Source organism: Pongo pygmaeus, chromosome 5, assembly GCF_028885625.2.
Source record: "Pongo pygmaeus isolate AG05252 chromosome 5, NHGRI_mPonPyg2-v2.0_pri, whole genome shotgun sequence".
NCBI lineage: Eukaryota > Metazoa > Chordata > Mammalia > Primates > Hominidae > Pongo > Pongo pygmaeus.
Genome location: NC_072378.2, coordinates 115,451,687 through 115,474,999, shown reverse-complemented (window position 1 = coordinate 115,474,999; position 23,313 = coordinate 115,451,687).

The window sequence follows — 23,313 nt, the reverse complement described above, 5'->3', positions numbered from 1 at the left end:
AGGATTTTGAAGAGATGAGAATGGGAAGGGGCTTGAATTTAAGTATACAGACTTCTGTGTTTAACTGTCTCTGATGTGTATTTTATTTTTATTCATTCATTAATCAAGGGTTTCTTCAATGGTACCAGACATTAGGGTAGATGCAGAGATAGAATGACAACACATTATCACTACTCTCAAGGGTCTGTAGTTTACTGGAGATGGCATATAATATAATAAATATAATATAATAATCATGGGATAAAGGCCATAGCTGGTGCTGTGGGAACAAAAGGCTGGATATCCTACTTGTCATTTGTAAGATGAAAAAGAGTTAGCAAGGAGGGGTGAAAAGCAAGTGTTCCAGAAAGAGGGAACAGCTTATGCAAAGGCCCTGAGTCTAGGAAGCATCTAAAATGCATGGCCTGTCATTAGCATTGACTTCTGAGTGATGTGCTTCATTTTCCATTTCCAATGGTTTAAACAATATGTCTCCAGTAAAAGTCCCGCATTTAGAAAATGACTGACTTAATTTATTCTCTCTCTGTACAAGCTCACACCCTTGACTCTAGTAGTCCCTTATCCAGCTGTTATCCTCCGAGCGGCTGTACTTGTTAACACTCAGTATTTCGACACATGCCACCACATTTCCCTTTTCCATCTATAATTTGGCATCAAGTTGGAAGCCATTATTTGTCATGTTAGTATTATAATTAACTGGAAATGATTGAAGTACAGTTTTAAATGTCCTTAAAAACTAGAGTGATGCTTGCCAGGGTCACAATTGACAAAATATGTGGTGATAAAAGAGACATTTGGGCTGTACTTGCTAAATATATCTTTCATTACCTAAGAAATGGTGTCAAATGATTCTCTGCTATTTCTCTAGAACGCAGACACATTGTCTATTGTTTTATAGCTATTAGAAAATGAAACAGTCTCTTTCCTTCTCTTTAAACCTAGTCATAAACCACCATGGAGTCAACATCATAGTGTGTATTAATTCAGATGAAATTTTACCACCTGGCATTTAGGCTGCAATACTTAAATCTGTGGAAACTTGACACTGAGCTCCCTGAAAGATTAAAAACAATGCTTTTGAGCACTTTAAAAAGTTCATAGCTTCTCTGCTGTAATAAAATTTTCATTATAATTACCTATGAAACCATCAATTGATTTTTTTAAAGAAAATATATTTTTCTATCCACATAACCTTGAACTACATATACCTTCACTGTTTTTTCCTGAAGTTAATGTTCTTAAAAGATATTTGCACTGTTTAATAGGATTAACTCAAATCCCCAAAACTCTAACCTGCTTTTTTCAATGCTTCTTACATGCCCAGAGTTTTTTCTTACTAGTATCTTGTCTTCTATTTGACTTTGTGTTTTGGACCTACTGCTGAATTAGCGGCATGGCAGTACTTAGATTACCAAGGAGAGAGAATAAAGAGACAATAAGAAAGTGCTATAATTCACTTTCAAGAGAAAATCTTATCTTCTTACTCATAATTTAGAGATTTTTTTTTTGTACAACTTAACAAAAGCAAGGTCTTAAGCATGAGTTTTCTGCTTCCTGAAAGTTTAAACATTGTTATTTAATATTAAAGTTTTACCCTAGTTTGGTTCTCCCTGATTCTGATCATTTCCTCCATCTTACATCTTTTTGGATGTTATGCTGCTTTTGCCTGGACAGCACCATCTCAGCTATGACCTCTTTTAGGTGTGGCTCATTGACCTTGGTATGCTCCCACTAAAGGAGATACTACCATAGCACCACTTTCTCATATTATTCTGCTCTTATTCTACCTTCTGGCAGTGAGGATAAGATTATTAAAGCTAAAACAATATGTTACAGAGACTGCTGGCATCTTACTTATTATTTATTTTCCTTTTCTTTCTTATTTGCAGAACCTTAACTTCATGGAATGATGATCATTAAACTACTCCAATCAGTAAATTACTTTCCCCATCTCTAGTCTCCACTTCTGTGGCCCCATCACATACTAGAAAATAGAGGGAGTGTATTGGATTTTACAGACCGCAAATAGTCAAGCAGAAGTAGTTGAGAACTATCTCAAGCCACATGATGACAGTAATGCTACCATGGTGAAGAATAAAGAAATTGAAATGAAACAAACATTTCTTCAGTAATGTAGATTCTCCTGAACTTACAGTGGGGTTACATCAGATAAACCCATCATAAATTGAAAATATCATTAAGTCAAGAATGCATTTAATACACCTAACCTAGCAAATATAACATAACCTAACTTACCTTAAATGTGCTCGGCACACTTACATTGGCCTACAGTTAGGCAAAATTATCTGGCAACACAGTATGCTGTAGAATATTGTTTTTTCACCCTTGGGATTACTTAGCTGACTGGGAGCTACAGCTCACTGATGTTGCCCAGCAGCACATGAGAGTATCATGCTGGCAACACAGTACACTGTAGAAAATTGTTTTTTCACCCTTGGGATTGCTTAGTGGACTGAGAGCTACAGTTCACTGATGTTGCCTAGCAGCATGAGAGAGTATCGTGCTGCATATTGCTCGCCTGGGAAAAAATCAAAAATCAATATTCAAAATTTGAAGTATAGTTTCTATTTTCACACCACTGTCAAGTTGAAAAATGTACATTGAACCATGGTAAATCAGGGATCATCTGTACTGTGGATTGGGAACTGTACTGTTAATCTCATTTCATAGAACTACTTTGCAAGATCGATACCATTAAACTGACTTTTGCAGAAAAACAAATAGAATTAAGGAAATCAAGCAAACTTCAAGATCATATCGCTTATTACCTCTACAGCCAGGACTCAAATCTTAATGTCAATTCTCTAAAATCCTCTTTATGCTTTATTAAATAATCAGACAAAATCATGATGTTTTCTATTTCTTTCATGTATATGTTTACATATATAAATTATATATATATTCCATATATTCCATCACTCTTTCTATGTAAGATACTTTATTTACTCCATATATATGACTAATAGGATAGAAAAAGTAATCAGAACTCAACAAATCAGAAAGAATGGGAAGTCCTATTCTTTATTTCTAAATTAAGTGGCAAATTCTTTATCTCATCAGGCTCAGCTTATAAATCATAGCATACCCTTATGAGCTGTAATAAAATTAGATGAGAAAGAATCTCACTGAAGTGGAATAACAAGGACACCAGATGTGAAGCAACTAGAGAAATGAATAAATGAACATCTTATCCTTATTAGTTACTCAACACTAGATTCATAAAGAAATAAGAATTTTTAAAAAATCAAGCAGATCCTCCAACATCTTGCTCTTGAATTCACAGAAAAGTGCTGATAACTTGCAAAATATGAAAACGAGATCCCCTGTTTGTCAGTATTAGTAAAGAAAAAAATAATAAACAAGGTCAGTAAGACAGTAAGATATGCTGACTTGTGGCTAAAAATCAGCATTTATTAAACTTTGCCATATATAAGAACATGCTCAAAAATTGAGCTAGACACAATTCTACAGTTAATGGTCAGTACATTAATCAATTCCACTCTTGCTTTCTGACATCTTTTTTGAAAGTGGCTTGCATTCAATTTGCATTAGATGCTGCAAAAGAGGAAGAGTATCTAATGGCTGCATATTAGTGGGGTAGGAAGCAACCCTGAGATCTTAGTAGTGCTGGTTGCAAGAGGGTTATTAATAAACTTATTAATTTAAGGTTATTAATAGACCTTAAAAGTTAAGGGCTTGGGAGAAGTCACATCTAGATTTGAATTTGGGCTCTGGAAGTAATGAGAGTTTTAAGGCCCGAGAGGTAAAATAAGAATTAACTATAGGAATAAATTGAAGATCCAGGTCACCATTACATTTACAATAAAGCTCAAACCTCAAAAAGTCCAATAATACAGAATGTAGCCATGAAGCTTTGAATGAAAAAGAGTTGGAGGTGAGAGCTTTCTTGAGACAAGCTTACCTCTCCAAGCCTAAAAAGCAGTTACACAAAAACATCATATTTTTGAATAATTCATGATTCTAACAGAGAAGGGAGACTTGAGTTGTCAAACAGGAAAACTACCCTCACCTATCCTCACCTCTACAGAAACCCTTCATAAGAGCTTAGGGAAAGCCTAGCTTGTTTAATCAAAGGGAAAAGGGATTGTCTTTGAACTCTAAACTGAGACAGTGGAAGAAAAAAAAAAAGATGAAAATAGAATGGTACTGGTACAAGAACAGACATATAGACCAATGGAACAGAATAGAGAACCCAGAAATAAGATCATACACTTACAACTATTTAATCTTTGACAAACTTGACAAAAACAAGCAATGGGGTAAGGGTTTCCTATTTAATAAATGGTGCTGTGATAGCTGCCTAGCCATATGCAGAAAATTGAAACAGGACCTCTTCTTTACACTATATACAAAAACCAACTCAAGATGGATTAAAGACTTAAATGTGGCCGGGTGCAGGGGCTCACACCTGTAACCTCAGCACTTTGGGAGGCCGAGGAGGGTGGATCACGAGGTCAGGAGATCGAGACCATCCTGGCTAACACAGTGAAACCCCATCTCTACTAAAAATATAAAAAATTAGCCAACAATGGTGGCATTTGCCTGTACTCCCAGCTACTCAGGAGGCTGAGGCAGGAGAATCACTTGAACCCGGGAGGTGGAGGTTGCAATGAGCTGAGATCACGCCACTGCACTCCAGCTTCAGAGCAAGACTCCATCAAAAATAAATAAATAAATAAATATAAAAATAAAAAGACTTAAATGTGAAATCCAAAACTATAAAAACCCTAGAAGAAAACCAAGGCAATACCATTCAAGACATAGGCACGGGTGAAGATTTCATGATGAAGACACCAAAAGCAATCGCAACAAAAGCAAAAATTGACAAATGGGATCCAATGAAAGTAAAGGGCTTCTGCACAGCAAAATAAACTATCAACAGAGTAAACAACCTATAGAATGGGAGAAAAATTTTTGCAAACTCTGCATCTGACAAAGGTCTAATATCAGCATCTATAAGGAACTTAAACAAATTTACAAGAAGAAAACAGACACCTCCTTTAAGAAGCGGGCAAAGGATATGAAAAGACACTTCTCAAAAGAAGATATTCATATGGTCAACAATCATATGAAGAAAAGCTAAACATCACTGATCATTGGAGAAATGCAAATCAAAGCCACAATGAAATATCATCTCATGCCAGTCAAAATGACTATTATAAAAAAGTCAAAAAATAACAGATGCTGGCAAGGTTGTGGAAAAAAAGGAATGCTTTCACACTGTTGGTGGGAGTATAAATTAGTTCAGCCATTGTGGAAGACAGTGTGGTGATTCCTCAAAGACCTAGAGACAGAAATACCATTTGACCCAACAATCCCATTACTAGGTATATAACCAGAGGAATATAAATTGTTCTATTATAAAGGCACATGCATGCATACGGATGGAGCCGGAGGCCATTATCCTTAGCAAACTAATGCAGGGACGGAAAACCAAATACTGCATGTTCTGTCTTATAAGTAGGAGTTAAATGATGAGAACACATGGACACATAGAGGGGAACAATTGCACACTGGGGCCTACTAGAAGGTGGGGGGTGAGAGGAGGAAGAGGATCAGGAAAGACAAGTAGTGGGTACTAGGATTAATACCTGGGTGATGAAATAATCTGTACAACAAACTCCCATGACAAACGTTTACCTGTGTAACAAATTAGCACATCCTGCATATGTACCCCGGAACTTAAAATAAAATTTGAAAAGAAAAAAAGATGAAAATGAAATGAGTAATATTCCAATAAATAAATAAAGCACGCCCCAAAAATTGTTCCTGAGGATGATAAATTTAATCTAATATTTGAAAATTAGCTCTGTGGATTTTAGAAGTCACAAATACAAAAGCTCAGAAATGATTTGACTAGATAATAGAAGTATAAGAATCATGGAATAAAGTACCTATGGGGAGAATGAAAAGAAAAAAAATAGAGCAAAATTCAAAACCAAACCCTAAATAGGAACTATGAAGCAAATACACATAAAATAAATCACAGAGAGGAAATGAAAAGAATGAAATGGAAAAAATAACAAAATAAAAATAGAGTCAAGAAAGGTTTGGAGAAAAAGTATTAAACATAAATACACATATGAAGATATCCAATGTACGCATAATGGTGTCTCCAAAGAAGAAATGCAAGGCAATAAAACATAATAGTTATAACTATAATTCAGACTTGAAGGTAACTTGAATGTGCATGTTATAAATGTACATTTTCTATCTTGAAAATTCTATTCAGAATATTCAAAACTGAGACAATTCCTAACAACTATTAAACTTTAAATACAGGGAAAATTAATTCTGGTAAATGAGTATGTTAAAAAGGAAAAAAAAATCAGGATGGAATCAGTTTTGACTGTAAATATTTACCTGTAGAAAGGAACAGTGTTTTTAAGATATTCAAAAAAAGAAAATGTGAGTCAAGTATTTATATACAGATCAACTGTTCTTCAAGTATAAGACCATAGACAAATAGTTATGAATATACAAAACTTTGGAAATGTTATTTGTGTGATCCCCTCCTGAGAAATCTATTAGAGAACAAATTTCAGGTAACCATAAAATAATCAATAAATTTTGACATGAGTTTGCGTGAGCACCGAATATGCTCATGAATATGTTTATGAGTAGAATTAAAACTAAAATGTGAAAATGAGGAAGAGATGGAAGAATCTGTTATATTTTCTGTAAAAATAGAAATAATCAACTAACCAAGATACTACTAGTGAATAAAATTGGAGAGTGAAAGAAAAGGTAGGAGGGGAGAAAATGTTGTTTGTAGTTTGATGGTAATATATAATATCCAAAGAAGGGTTGACTAAGAATTTTACATAAGAATACTAATATAAAAACAAACTAGGACAAAAATGCAAATGACCTTTAATAAGAAATAGCCTTCCTCTGAAAAAAAGCAAAATTAAAAGGTCAAATAATAAAAATTTAATATAAAGATTAAATATTGCATGAAACAATATGACAGAACTAAAGACCAAATATATTATTTTTAGCAAAAATGTAAATTAGAATAGTTCGCTGTCAAAAGACAAAGTTACACCAAATTTAGTTATAGATCTTTTGTGCTTTTATTTATGATTTATGAATCAGGGCCATCCCCCATTCTACAAAATAGAATGAGAGCTTGCATTGGGCAATAGCAGAACAGTGAGTTTTTCAAGGTGAGAATGAGAAAAATGAACAGAAAAAAGCTGAGTGGTTAATATCAGGTTATTTCTGGCTACTTTTTTTATTTTTGACTTAACAGAGTGAATTTTCTTATTCAGTTGATTCTGACAGGAGTCTTCTGTTTTCAGGACAAATTGGTCTGTTTTGGGATCTATCTGCTTCCTTAAATTTTCAGTTTGCTTATGTGGCATTTAGTATGAGTGACTCCATTTTGGTTCAGTCTGTTTTTTTGGGGCCCAGTGCAAAATAGTGGCCTTCCATGTTTTTTGTTTAACATCTCCTCCTAAGAAAAACTCATTTTTGCAAAGTGAAATGCAAAATTGGGCATTTTCAATAAAATACATTAAAAACAAACTGATTCAGAACGTGCAAATATAAATGTATGGGGATAGGGGTGGGGTGACCTGTGGCAGTCATAGCAATAATTGGATACAATGGCCATGCCTGAGATGTCAAGTTGATGTAGACCTGTGATACAATACCAATGATTGATAGGGTATTTTAAATTACAGAAAAAAGTACAAAAAGAGTTGATAGTAGGACAACTTGTAAGGAAATGCAAGAAACCTCCCTCTATTTTCAATAAACATGTAAGGCATTTGGTCAAAAGCCCAAGTGATATGACACCAAGGGGACAAATTATACCATATCTAACTTGGTCAATACGGTGCTGAAAACAATTGCTTGAACAATATCCATGAGTTATATTTGCACATTCTACTGTGATGACTATACATTGTGGGAAATACTGTGGTCATCAGTTCATCTATCTCTAGAGGGAACAGTACCATGTGATACTCTTTCTGAATGAGAAACAGTCAAGAATGGCTTTCTATAAAAAGACCAGACCTTGAAGTTGAAGGAGAGCCTGATCCATTGATTGCACATGTTAGCTAATTATATGTTGATACAACTGTAGAAACCAGAAGCCAGAGGCTGAGCACAGATGGTTACGAGAAAGGTTGCCCAAAAGTGGAGACTTTTCCAACATTCATTAGTAAAATTCATACATTGGCAGACACAAAGAATCACTTCTAGAACACCCTGAGAAGTGTTTAGAAGGGTCTAGAACATTACAACTAGAATTACTTAAAGAAAGGGGTAGCCAAAGACACCATGCAAATGCAAATAAAAGGTGAACAACAGTCAATATAGACATAATAGACATATAGATAAGGCAATATAAGACAAACATAAGGCAAGACAGACATATAGTCAAAAACAAGAAACAAGACAATGAAGAACTCTATAATGCTAAAGGGTGTCATTCATATCAACATAATTATAGTAATAATATCTATTAATCAAATAATGTATCAGCAGCTTTCATGAAGTAGAAAATACAAAAATGCACAAAGAAATAGATAGACACACTTAGAGTAGAAGAATTTAACATATCTCTCATATACCTGGACACATTAAGTGGAAAGTAATTTAGAAAGGATATCAAGATCTAAACAATATAATCAATAGTGTATCAATCTCTGCTCCCCAGTAATGGAGGTTATAATTATTTTCAAATGAATATTACATTTTTATAAAAGTTGATTACTAGGCCACAATTAGAAACTCAGTGAAATTTTTAAAAAAGACAAATACCATTTCTCTGGCCACAATGAAATAAAACCAATATTAAAGAGCTTTACACCTGGAAAGTTAAAAGTACAGCATTAGGAAAAATAAATTTTAAAGCACAGCAAAAGGCATGTGTTTGGTCAAAGGGGAAATAATAAATGAAATTACAGTTTTTAAAAAGTGATACTAACCAAAATAACATATAGAATTCATAAGATGCAGATAACACAGGAAAATTCATCATATGAAATATTTATGTCAATACAAGTAGAAAAAAGAAAAATAAACTATACCTCCAATTTGAAAAGCTTGAAAAATATTAAAAATTTACCCAAAAGAAGGCAAAAAAAAAAAATTGGTAAAAATAAAAGCAGAAATTAATGAGTAAGAAAATAGGGAAATGGAATGAACCAAAGCCTAGTTATTTGAAAACATGAACTGTTGCGGGAAGGCAGGGACCCCGAACAGAGGGACCAGCTGGAGCCATGGCAGAGGAACATAAATTGTGAAGATTTCATTTTAATACGGACATTTATCAGTTCCCAAATAATACTTTTATAATGTCTTACGCCTGTCTTACTTTAATCTCTTAATCCTGTTATCTTCCTAAGCTGAGGATGTACGTCACCTCAGGACCACTGTGATAATTGTCTTAACTGTACAAATTGATTGTAAAACGTGTGTTTGAACAATATGAAATCAGTGCACCTTGAAAAAGAACAGAATAACAGTGATTTTTAGGGAATAAGGGAAGACAACCGTAAGGTCTGACTGCCTGTGGGGTTGGGCAAAAAGAGCCATATTTTTCTTCTTGCAGAGAGTCTATAAATGGACGTGCAAGTAGGGAAGATATCGCTAAATTCTTTTCCTAGCAAGGAATATTAACATTAATACCCTGGGGAAGGAATGCATTCCTGGGGGGAGGTCTATAAATGGCTGCTCTGGGAATGTCTGTCCTATGTGGTTGAGATAAAGACTGAGATATGCCCTGGTCTCCTGCAGTACCCTCAGGCTTCCTAGGGTGGGGAAAAACCCAGCCCTGGTAAATTTATGGTCAGACTGGTTTTCTGCTCTTGAACCCTGTTTTCTGTTGTTTAAGATGTTTATCAAGACAATACATGCACAGCTGAACATAGACCCTTACCAGTTCTGCTTTGCCTTTGTCCTGTTCCCTCAGAAGCATGTGATCTTTGTTCTGCTTTTTGCCCTTTGAAGCATGTGATCTTTGATCTACTCCCTGTTCTTACACCCCCTCCCCTTTTGAAACCCTTAATAAAAAACTTGCTGGTTTGAGCCTCAGGTGGGCATCACAGTCTTACCAATATGTGATGTCACCCCTGGCGGCCAAGCTGTAAAATTCCTCTCTTTGTACTCTTTCTCTTTATTTCTAAGCCAGCCGACACTTATGGAAAATAGAACCTATTTTGAAATATTGGGGGTGGGTTCCCCCGATATCAAACAACATAAAAATACAAGAGCATTTTGATAATAATCTACCAAAAGTAATTATAGTAAAGGTGCAAAGTCTAAATGTACCAATTTCCATGGGAAAAATAGAGAAAATTTTCAGAGATACCCCACATCAAAGAACAATGTCCAGATGTTTATACCAAACCTTTAAAAATCAGGTAGTTCTAAGTTTGCTGAACAGATTCTAGAGAATACTAATAGAAGAAAAACTTTTAAAGCAAATATAATAAAAATCAAATTATATATCACTAATGAATATCAATGCCAAAATTTAAGTAAAATATTAAGCAATAAAACCTAACGTCGTATTTAAAAATAATACAGATTGTCCAAGGTTTATTCCATGATGGCAAGAATATCCATTAATATTAAGCAAGATGGCCTTACTGTCCCCTCAGCTTGATGAAACTTTAGATAGGTTTCTTTCTACTGTAGGCCTCTAATCTCCCTTTTCTTAGAGCCTTCACTTAAAAAAAATTGTAATTATAAATTCTTCCTTTGCCCCTATGTAATGTAAATAAATTGCCTCCCACACTGTTGAAAATTTAAAAACCCAGAAATGTCTTTCTCAATCACCTGAGAGTCATCCCTTTGCATTGTAATAGTCAATAAAGGTATCATTTGGGAGGGTAGGTGCCTGACTGCCATAAGTACTAGTTAGTTAAACAGATGACCTAATCACATTGACTGTCCTCCTCCAGTATCCTCCAGTACTTTTCCCCTAGCTCATTCCAACTCTTAAAAACTCTCTTGTCTTTTGTTTCAATCACTCTTGAGTTTAATCTTTCTCTACTATTGGAATAGTCTTGAATAAAGCCCTTTTTGCTGTTTAACTCCATTCAGTGCAATTTTTCTTTGACAACATAATACATTATTGAGAGATTTAAGGAGAAATATTTTATGATTATTTCCACAGATGCCAATAAAAATGTGTTAATTTAACACAGATTTCTTATGAAAGCATCAGTTGAATATAGATAAAAATGAATACATTCATATGTAAATGAACACACACATATATGCACATATCAGACCATTACTGTAAATGAGATGCCCACTACAGACAATGAACAAAATGAATAATGAACAAAATCAAATGAAAGCATAAGAACAAGTAATCTCATAGAATAAATGCTATAACTGGTATAAGCAATAAGAAAATCTATTTGAAAAGCTGAGTATTGAATTAATGTACAGAAATTAATAGCTTCATATATACAGACAATAGGCATTCAGAATAAAAAGGGAAGAGCATGTATAATAGTAACAAATAATTTTAAATTTCTAGAATAAAATTAGCAAGAAATATGCCAAAACTACCTAGGAAAAATATTAAGACATCCTTGAAAATCACAAATGTTGACTTGAATAAATGGAAATAAATTCCATGTTCTTGGAAACCTTGTCATCCTTAAGACTTTAATCCTCCCCAAATTGATATACATATTCAATATGACCCCCCAAAATCAGCAGTTCTTTTTTTAACTGGAGCTATACACATTACTTTCAAAGTTTACATAGAAAATAAAAAAAGAGTAAATTGCTAAGGAATTTGTTTTAAAAAGCAACAATATTAATAAATATTATACATATACATAGCCAGGTCTTTATGGTTAAATTAGGAAATGCGCAGGTGGATGAATAAAACAGAAGGGACATTTTAGAAATAGATTAAATTGAAGTATTGAAGTTTTTTATCTTTTATTTATTTATTTATTCATTTTTTGAGACCAGTCTTGCTTTATTGCCAGATACGGTGATGCAATCACAGCTCACTATAGCCTCAACCTTCTGGGCTCAAAAGATCCTCCCATCTCAGCCTCCTAGAGTATCTGGTACTACAGGTGTGAGCCACAATGCCCAGCTATTTTTTTTTTCAGTGGAGACAGGGTCTCCCTGTTACCCAGGCTGGTCTTTAATTCCTGGGCTCAAGATATCCTTCTGCCTTGGCCTCCCAAAGTACTAGGATTGCAGGCATGAGCCACCCTACCTGGCCCCAAAATGAATTTGGTCATGTATAATAAAGTTGACCAAGAAAATCAGTAGGGATAAGTCAATTAAAAAAAAAAAATCCTTGGATTAATACCATTCAGAAAAAACAAATAGAATTGAATTCGTATCATTCTTACATTGTATAAGAAAAGTTCCAAATGGATCAGAAATTTAAATAAAAAAATTGAAGTCACACAAGTACTAGATACAAACATGGATGAATTATTTTGTGCCTAGCTATAGTAAAATTTTTCTAATTATGATTCAAAATTGGTAATAAGTAATAAAAGAATAATATGTTTGATCAAATAAATGTACACATTGGAACAGAAAAAATGTCGAAAGATAAATGTCAACGTGAGAAAAATATTTGCTACTTATATGACAAAGCATTAATAGCTCTAACAAATAAAAAGCTTCTAACATGAGAAGAAAACATAATCCAGCAACTTAATATGAAAATTGCAAATGACTTTACTGAAAAAATACACAAACGTCCATTAAAGAAACAGAAAGATATTTTAAATCACTAATAAAAAGCAAAGAATAAATGAAACAATACCGAGATACCATTTCTCACCTTTCAGATAGGAAAACAATAAATTAAAGACAAAGTTTCACGATACACCTTCTTGGCAGGTATGTGTTAAGATTCTCATACACTGTTACTAGAAATGCAGTGTCACAACTCATGGAGGGGACATTTGCAATATTTAGCAAAATTATATCAAACTTTGGATAACACAGTCCCTTCTAGGAATTTCTAGAAATCTACCCCAAAGGTACACTGGCAAACCACAAAAAAGAATTTATGTATAATGTTTCTTGAAATTATTTGTAATAGCAAAATAATAAGTAATAACAGTACACTCTATGATGAAATACTATGAGTCCATAAAACAGAATTAGGAAGATCTCTGTTCACTGATATGTACTGATCTCCATCATATACATGCACGACACTGTATATGTTACGGTATGTTTTGTGTAAGAAATGAAGGAGGAGAGATAGATAGATGGATAGATAGATATACTCTTTATTGCTTATTTTGCAAAAGGACATTAAAAAAAAAGCTAGATGGGTGCAGTGGCTCATGCCTGTTAATCCCAGCATTTTGGGAGGCTGAGGTGGGTGAATAACTTGAGGTCAGGAGTTCAAGACCAGCCTGGCCAACATGGTGAAACCCTATCTCTACTAAAAACACAAAAATTAGCCAGGCATAGTGGTAGATGCCTGTAATCCCAGCTACTGGGAAGGCTGAGGCAGGAAAATTGCTTGAACCTGGGAGGCAGAGGTTGAAGTGAGCCAAAATCACACCACTGCACTCCAGCCTGGGCAACAGAGCAAGAATCTGCCTCAAAAAAAAAAAAAAAAAAACCTAATAAAAATTATTACCCATAGGAGAGGAGAGGAAGCTAGGAGGATAAGATGGATTAGGAATATACCCTATTTTTTAGTTAGTGTTTGAAATCATGTGACTGTTTTATATGATAAAGTAACAAAACTTGGTACAAAATGAAGAATCCCTAAAAATTAAAAACAAGACAAAACAAACATAAATAATTATCAATTTGGTGACATAACCACTTAGAAAAAAGAATTATTCTTTCTAAGTTTAGAACACAGTGTTTCACTATAAATCATAGAAAGCTACATTAGAAACTTCAGCTGTAGGTAATAGTCTTATTATTAGTGATAATATTAGTATAATTATTTAGACATAATTATATGTATATTGTAAGATAATTTTTAAAAGTTGATATTTTCAGGAGCAATGATTTTTAGCATTAAAAGTTAAATAAAACACCTCTCATTTTAAGTTTAAATTTGAGTTATCAGTCTGTGTAAGTATTGATGATTACAATCTTCATAAAACTTATTTTCTATCTCTGTCCACTAGAAAAAGTATATGCTAAAAACAATAAACTAGCAATCCATGTCTAACATGACCATGATTTCTAAATACCATTCTGTACCTTAAGAAGAGTTACTTACATTAATGATTATTTATAGTTATGGATTAGGAAATGTATAAGATGAGCCTAGAATGTAAGATGAAAAAGAAAAAAGCCAAAAAGGTTAATAAGGCTGTGTCAAAATAATACAGAGGTAATCTTGAAGTGCTCTGGTCTACATGGGGCAATTTGAATAATACAGATAATAGTAACAACTATATTTGATTAAAATAGTGTACATACAGAAAGAATGATCTCATAATCATACAGGAAAAAAGAGAAATAAAACAAAACTTCTTGGCCACCATTGAAAATTGCTACAACAGCAACTCAATACAATGAACATCAATTACAGAATTTAATAATCACAGGAAAATAATTCTGCATTCATTCTGATATCCATTATGAACAGAATTTGGAGTAATTAAATAAATAGAATGGATGAGGAAAATTTCTATACAAAATAATTCCATCTAATAAATGCAGAAGAAATGATAAAATTGGAAAAATCATCATTTTCAACCATGATGAAGGAATTGATCCAGGCAAGTCATCAATAGATAGTAAAACCATTAGGTGAAAGGTTGATTGGAAATTTTAACTTCATGTAGGCTTGCTGTCACCTCCTAAACTCACTAACAAATGTAGCATTACTGACATGCATGAGAAAACCAGACAATATAAGCCTAGTGATAAGATGTAATATGAAATAAGCTGCAGCACGTATTCAGTATTAAAACAAAAAGAATCTGAATCAAATCAGGCTGACAGAAAAGTCATGGAATGAAGTGACAAATGAAATGATGTGAAGGAAGCAATCTATCAAATGCAGAATATAAGACATTCATCAGACATGTAATGTGGTTTCTAAAAGAAGAATATTTCATGCAAAAATAGCAACAGGTGAGCAAAACAGAAAAGAACAACTGTACTAAATTATTAGACACTTAAAATATTAGGAGGAGTATAGGAACCAAATATATAGTGAGTATACCTTGTCTAGATCACAGTTTGAATGAATTGACTAGACAAGAGTAATTTTGTTCAATAAGGATAATGTGAAAGTAGACTAAGTATTAGATAATATTGAAGCACATTATTAATTTTCCAAGGGTGATAATGATATTGGATTATTTCAGAAAAATTCTCCATATTTTTGAGATGTATACGGTTGTATTTATGGGTGAATATACACGGTGCCTAAATTTTGCTTTGAAATATCCCAGTAAGGGGTGAGAGTTTAAGATCACTGATTAGAAGCAGCTCCAGTTGAGAAGAACAAAAATAGCAAGGGCATACTGCACCTTCAGCTGAGGTATCCAGGTTCTCTTGCTGAGACTGACTAGGTGATTGGCACCACCCATGGAGAGTGAGGAAAAGCAAGGTGGAGTGACAGCCCACCTAGGAGCTGCACGGGGTAAGGGGAACACCCACTCCCAGCCAAGGGAGGCAGTGAGTGATTGTGTTACCCCTCCAGGGAAACCATGCTTTTGCCATGGATGTGTGCAACCCACAGATCAGGAGATCCCCTTGTGACACCATGCCACCAGGGCCTCAGGCCCCAAGCACAGAACTGTGCAGACTTTTGGTGGTCTCATGGGTTGCAGCCAGGGGCAGGATTCTGGAGACTGCCTAACATAACCAAGATCCTGGGGGAGGAGCAGCTGCCATCACTGTGACTCCAGTTGGCTGATTTCCCCTGCCAGTTCTGGCGAGACTGGGTGATTTGGACCAGAAGGAATTCCCCACAGCGCAGCACAGTGGCTATGGCAGATTCTGGCCAGACTACCTCTTTAGGTGGGACCTGGATCCATTCCTCCTCACTGGGTGGGGCCTTCCTGTGGGAATTTCAGTAACTCCAGCCATGGGTTCATGGACAGAACTCTGATCTTTCTGGGACTGAGCCCCTTGAGGGAAGGGGCAGCTGTGGTTTCCAGTTCAGCTGGCTCTGAGGATCCCAGGCAGTTCAAATCAGTGGACTTACCCTCAATGCAGCATACTTGCCCCTTCAAGGGGCAGCCAGACTGATTCTTCAAGTGGGTCCCTGAACTCATGACACTTGACTGGGTGAGACCTCCCAACAGGTGTTGCCAGACATCTCATATAGGAGAGTTCCAGTTGGCATCAGGCCAGTGACCCTCTGGGACAGAGCTCCCAGAGGAGGGAGTAGGCTGCTGTCCTGCAGCCTCCACTGGTTATACCATCGGGTGTGGGAGGGACCTGGATGAATAGGGTCTGGAGTGTACCCTCAGCAAACAGCAGCAACCCTGTGGAAGACGGGCCTGACTGTTAGAAAAACAAACAAACAGCAACAACAAGAAGAACATCAACAAAAAAGAGCCTGCAAAAACCCCATCTAAAAATCAGTAGCTTCAAAGATTGAAGGTAGATAAACCCACAAGGATGAGAAAAAAATCAATGCAAAAAACACTGAAACCTCAAAAAGCCAGAGTGCCTCTTCTCCTCCAAACAATTGCAACACCTCTCCAGCAAGGGCAAAGAACTGGGCTGAGGCTGAAATGGATGAATTGACAGAAGTAGGCTTCAGAAGATTGGTAATAACAAACTTCACTGAACTAAAGGAGCATGTTCTAACCCAATGCAAATAAGCTAAGAGCCATGATAAAACATTACAGGAGTTGTTAACCAGAATAACCAGCTTAGAGAGGAACATAAATGACCTGATGGAGCTGAAAAACACAACATGAGAACTTCACAATGAAAACACAAGTATCAATAGCCGAATAGATCAATTGGAGGAGAGAATCTCAGAGCTTGAAGAGTATCTTGATCAAATAAGACAGGCAAACAAGATTAGTGAAAAAAGAATGAAAAGGAACTAACAAAACCTCTGAGAACTGTGGGATTATGTAAAAAGACTGATTAGGGAACCTGTAACAGATGGGAGAGTGGAACCAAGCTGGAAAACATACTTCAGGCTATCATCCAGGGAAAATTCCCCAACCTAGAAAGAAAGGCTAACATTCAAATTCAGGAAATCCAGAGAACCCCAGTAAGATACTCCAAGATAAATAATATTCAGTGTTCCAAGGTGGATATGAAGGAAAAAATAAGGGCAGCCACACAGGAAGGTCAGATTATCTACAAAGGCAAACCCATCAGACTAACAGTAGAACTTTCAGTGGAAACCCTACAATCAAGAAGAAACTGGGGGCCAATATTCAACATTCTTAAAGAAAATAATTTCCAACCCATAATTTCATATCTGGCCAAACTAAGCTTCATAAGTGAAGGAGAAATAAAATCCTTTCCAGACAAGCAAATGCTGAGGGATTCTGTCACCACCAGGCTTGTCTTGCAAGAGCTCCTGAAGGAAGCACTAAAAGTGGAAAATTATCAGCCGAGACAAAAACACACTGAAGTCATCCCTCTGGCAAGATGGCCAAATAGGAACAGCTCTGGTCTGCAGCTCCCAGCAAGACCAACGCAGAAGGCGGGTGATTTCTGCATTTACAACTGAGGTACCCAGTTCATCACATTGGGACTGGTTAGACAGTGGGTGCAGCCCACAGAGGGCGAGCAGAAGCAGGGTGGAGAGTCACTTCACCCAGAAAGTGCAAGGGGTTGGGGAACCCCCTAGCCAAGGGAAGCCGTGAGGGACAGTGCCATGAGGGATGGTGCTATCTGGGCCAGATACTGTGCTTTTCCCATGGTTTTCACAACCCGCAGACCAAGAGATTCCCTTGAGTGCCTACACCACCAGGGTCTTGGGTTTCAGGCACAAAACTGGGTGACCGCTTGGGCAGAAACAAAGCTAGCTGCAGGAGATTTTTTCCATACTCCAGTGGCACCTGGAATCCCAGAGAGACAGAACCGTTCACTCCCCTGGAAAGGGGGCTGAAGCCAGGGGGTCAAGTGGTCTTGCTAAATAGGGCCAGCCCCTACAGATGACCTGATGGACAGGCAAGATAAGATCCACTGGCTTGAAATTCTCACTGCCAGCACAGCAGTCTGAAGTTGACCTGGGATGCTGAAGCTTTGTGGGGGGAGGGGCATCCACCATTGCTGAGGCATGAGTAGGCAGTTTTCCCCTCACAGTGTAAACAAAGCCACCAGGAAGTTTGGACTGGGCCAAGACCACCACAGCATGGCAAAGCTGCTGTAGCCAGATTGCCTCTCTAGTTTCCTTCTCTCTGGGCAGGGCATCTCTGAAAGAAAGACAGCAGCCCCAGTCAAGGTCTTATAGACAAAATTTCCATCTCCCTGGGACAGAGCACCTGGGGGAAGGGGCGGCTGTGGGCACAGCTTCAGCAGACTTAAACATTCCTGCCTGCTGTCTCTGAAGAGAGCAGCTGATCTCCCAGCACAGCACTCGAGCTCTGCTAAGGGACAGAATACCTCCTCAAGTGGGACCCTGACCCCCGTGCCTCCTGACTGGGAGACTCTCCCAGCAAGGGTCAACAGACATCTCATACAGGAGAGCTCCAGCTGGCATCTGGCAGGTGCCATTCTGAGACGAAGCTTCCAGAGGAAGGAGCGGGCAGCAATCTTCGTTCTGCAGTCTCCATTGGTGATATCCAGGAAACAGGGTCTGGATTGGACCTCCAGTAAACTCCAGCAGACCTGTAGAAGAGGGGCATGACTGTTTGAGGGAAAACTAACAAGCAGCAATAATATCAACATCAACGAAAAGGATGCCCATGCAAAACCCCATCCAAAGGTAATCAGCATCAAAGATCAAAGGTAGATAAATCCATGAAGAAGAGGAAAAACTGGTGCAAAAATGCTGACCAGAACGGTTCTTCTCTTCAAAGGAATCACAACTCCTCGCCAGCAAGGGAATAAAACTGGATGTAGCATGAGTTTGACAAATTGACAGAAGTAGGCTTCATAAGGTGGGTAATAACAAACTCCTCTGAGCTAAAAGAGCATATTCTAACCAAATGTGAGGAAGCTGAGAACCTTGATAAAAGATTAAAGGAAATGCTAACTAGAACAACCAGTTCAGAGAAGAACATAAATGATCTGATGGTGTTGAAAGACACAGCACAAGAACTTTGTCAAGCATACACAAGTATTAATAGTCAAATCAATCAAGTGGAAGAAAGGATATCAGAGATTGAAGATCAAATTAATGAAATAGAGCATAAAAACAAGATTAGAGAAAAAAGAAAGAAAAGGAATGAACAAAGCCTCCAAGAAGCATGGGAGTATGTGAAAAGACCAAACCTACGATTGATTGGTGTACCTGAAAGTGATGGAGAGAAAGGAACCAAGTTGGAAAACACACTTCAGGTTATTTTCCAGGAGAACTTCCCCAACCTAGCAAGACAGACCAACATTCAAATTCAGGAAATAGAGAGAACACCACTAATATACTCCTCAAGAAGAACAACCCCAAGACACGTAATTGTCAGATTCAGCAAGTTTGAAATGAAGGAAAAAATGTTAAAAGTAGCCAGAGACAAAGGTCAGGTTACCTACAAAGGGAAGCCCATCAGACTAACAGCAGATCTCTCTGCAGAAACCCTATAAGCCAGAAGAGAGTGGGGGCCAATATTCAACATTCTTAAAGAAAAGAATTTTCAACCCAGAATTTCATATCAAGCTAAACTAAGCTTCATAAGCAAAGAAGAAATAAAATCCTTTACAGACAAGCAAATGCTGAAGGATTTTCTCACCACCAGAGCTGCCTTACAAGAGCTCTTGAAGGAAGCACTAAATATGGAAAGGAAAACTTGGTTCCAGCCACTGCAAAAACATACCAAAATTTAAAGACCAATGACACTATAAAGAAACTGCAGCAACTAATGTGCCAAATAACCAGCTAGCATCACGATGACAGGATCAAATTCACAAATAACAATATTAACTTAAATGTAAATGGGCTAAATGACTCAATTAAAAGACAAAGACTGGCAAATTGGATAAAGAGTTAAGACCCATTGGTGTGCTGTATTCAGGAGACCCATCTCATGTACAAAAACACACATAGGCTCAAAATAAAGGGATGGAGGAAGATGTAACAAGCAAATGGAAAGCAAATAATAATAATAAATAAATAAATAAAAAGCAGGGGTTGCAATCCTAGTCTCTGATAAAACTGACTTTAAACCAACAAAGATCAAAAAAGACAAAGAAAGGCATTACATAATGGTAAAGGGATCAATGCACCAAGAAGAGCTAACTATCCTAAATATATATGCACCAAATACAGGACCATCTAGATTCATGAAGCAAGTTCTTAGAGACTTAGATTCCTACACATTCATAGTGGGAGATTTTAACACCCCACTGTCAATATTAGATCAATGAGAGAGAAAATTAACAAGGATATTAAGGACTTGAACTCAGCTATGGACCAAGTGGACCTAATAGACATCTACAGAACTCTCCACCCCAAGTCAATAGAACATACATTCTTCTCAGTACCACATAGCACTTATTCTAAAATTGACTACGTAATTACAAGTAAAATGCTCCTCAGCAAATGTAAAACAATGGAAATAATAACAAACAGTCTCTCAGACCACAGTGCAATCAAATTAGAACTCAGGATTAAGAAACTCACTCAAAACCACACAACTACATGAAAACTGAACAATCTGCTCCTGAATGACTACTGAGTAAATAACGAAATTAAAGCAGAAATAAATAAGTTCTTTGAAACCAATGAGAACAAAGATACAATGTACCAGAATCTCTGGGACACATTTAAAGCAGTGCTTAGAGGGAAATTTATAGCACTAAATGCCCACAGGAGAAAGCGGGAAAAATCTAAAATCGACACCCTAACATCGCAATTAAAAGAACTAGAGAAGCAAGAGCAAACAAATTCGAAAGCTAGCAGAAGACAAGAAATAACTAAGATCAGAGCAAAACTGAAGGAGATAGAGACACAAAAAACTCTTCAAAAAATCAATGAATCCAGGAGCTGGTTTTTTGAAAGATTAACAAAATAGATAGACTGCCAGCCAGACTAATAAAGAAGAAAAGAGAGAAGAATCAAATAGACACAATAAAAAATGATAAAGGGGATATTACCACTGATCCCACAGAAATACAAACTACCATCAGAGAATACTGTAAACACCTCTATGCAAGTAAACTACCAAATCTAGAAGAAATTGATAAATTCCTGGACACATACACACTCCCAAGCTAAACCAGGAAGAAGTTGATTCCCTGAATAGACCAATAACAAGTTCTGAAGTTGATGTAGACTCCCATACAATAATCGTGGGATACTTTAACAACCCACTGTTAATATTAGACAGATCATTGAAACAGAAAATTAAGAAGGATATTCAGGACTTGAACTCAGCCCTGGATCAAGTAGACCTGATAGATATCTACAGAACTCACTACCCCGAAACAACAGAATATACATTCTTCTTGGCACCACATGGAACTTATTCTAAAATTGATTACATAATTGGAAGTAAAACACTCCTCAGCAAATGCAAAAAAACTGAAATTATAACAGTCCCTCAGACTAAACTGAAACTCAAGCTTAAGAAACTCATTCAAAACCACACAGCTACATGGAAATTGAACAACTTGCTCTTGAGTGACTCCTGGGTAAGTAATGAAATTAAGGCAGAAATCAAGAAGTTCTTTGAAACTAATGAGAACAAAGAGACAGCATACCAGAATCTCTGGCATGTAGCTAAAGCAGTGTTCAGAGGGAAATTCATAGCACTAAATGCTTACATCAAAATCTAGAGAAATCTCAAATTGACATTCTAACATCACAACTAAAAGAACTAGAGAACCAAGAGCAAACAAACCCCAAAGCTACCAGAAGACAAGAAATAACCAAGATCAGAGTGGAACTGATGAAGATAGAGAAATGAAATGCCCTTCAAAAAACAACAAATCCAGCTGCTGTTTTTTTGGAAAAAAAAAAAATCAGATAGATAGACCTCTAACTAGACTGATCAAGAAGAAAAGAGAAAAGACTCAAATAGACACAATAAAAAATGATAAAGGAGATATCACCACTGACCCGACAGAAATAAAAACAACCACCAGAGAATACTGTAAACAACTCTATGTAAATAAACTAGAAAACCAAGAAGAAAAGGATAAGTTCCTGGACACATACATACTCAAAAAACTGAACTAGGAAGAAGTTGAATCCCCAAATAGATGAATAATGAGTTCTGAAATTGAGGCAGTAATAAATAGCCAACCAAAAAAGCCCAGGACCAGACAAATTTATAGCTGAATTCTTCCAGAGGCACAAAGAGGAGCTGGTACCATTTCTTCTGAAAGTATTCCAAACAATTAAAAAGAAGGGACTTCTCCCTAATTAACATTATGAGGACAGCATGATCCTGATACCAAAACCTGGCAGAAATACAACAAAAAAGAAAACTTCAGGTCACTATCCCTGATGAACATCAGTGCGAAAATTCTCAATAAAGTAGTGGCAAACTGAATCCAGCAGCACATCAAAAAGCTTATCCAACACAATCAAGTCAGCTTCATCCCTGGGATACAAGGCTGGTTCAACATACGTAAATCAATAAAGGTAATTCATCACATAAACAGAACTAAAGACAAAAAACACATGATTATCTCAATAGATGCAGAAAAGGCTTTTGGTAAAATTCAACATTCTCTCATGTTAAAAACTCTCAATAAACTAGGAATTGAAGAAACATATCTCAAAATAATAAGACCCATTTATGACAAACCCACAGCCGATATCATACTGAATGAGCAAAAGCTGGAAGCATTCCCCTTGAAAACTGGTACAAGACAAGGATGCCCTCTCTCACCACTCCTATTCAACATAGTACTGGGAGTTCCGACCAGGGAAATCAGGCAAGAGAAATAAATAAAGGGTATTCAAATAGGAAGAGAGGAAGTCAGATTGTCTCTATTTGTAGATGATGTGATCCTATATCTAGAAAACCTCATCGTCTCAGCCAAAAAACTTCTTAAGCTGATAAGCAACTTCAGCAAAATCTCAGGACACAAAATCAACGTGCAAAAATCACAAGCATCCCTATACACAAACAACAGACAAGCAGAGAGCCAAATCTTGAATAAATTCCCATTCTCAATTGCTACAAAGAGAATAAATGCCTAGGAATACAGCTAACAAAGGAAGTAAAGGACCTCTTCAAGGAA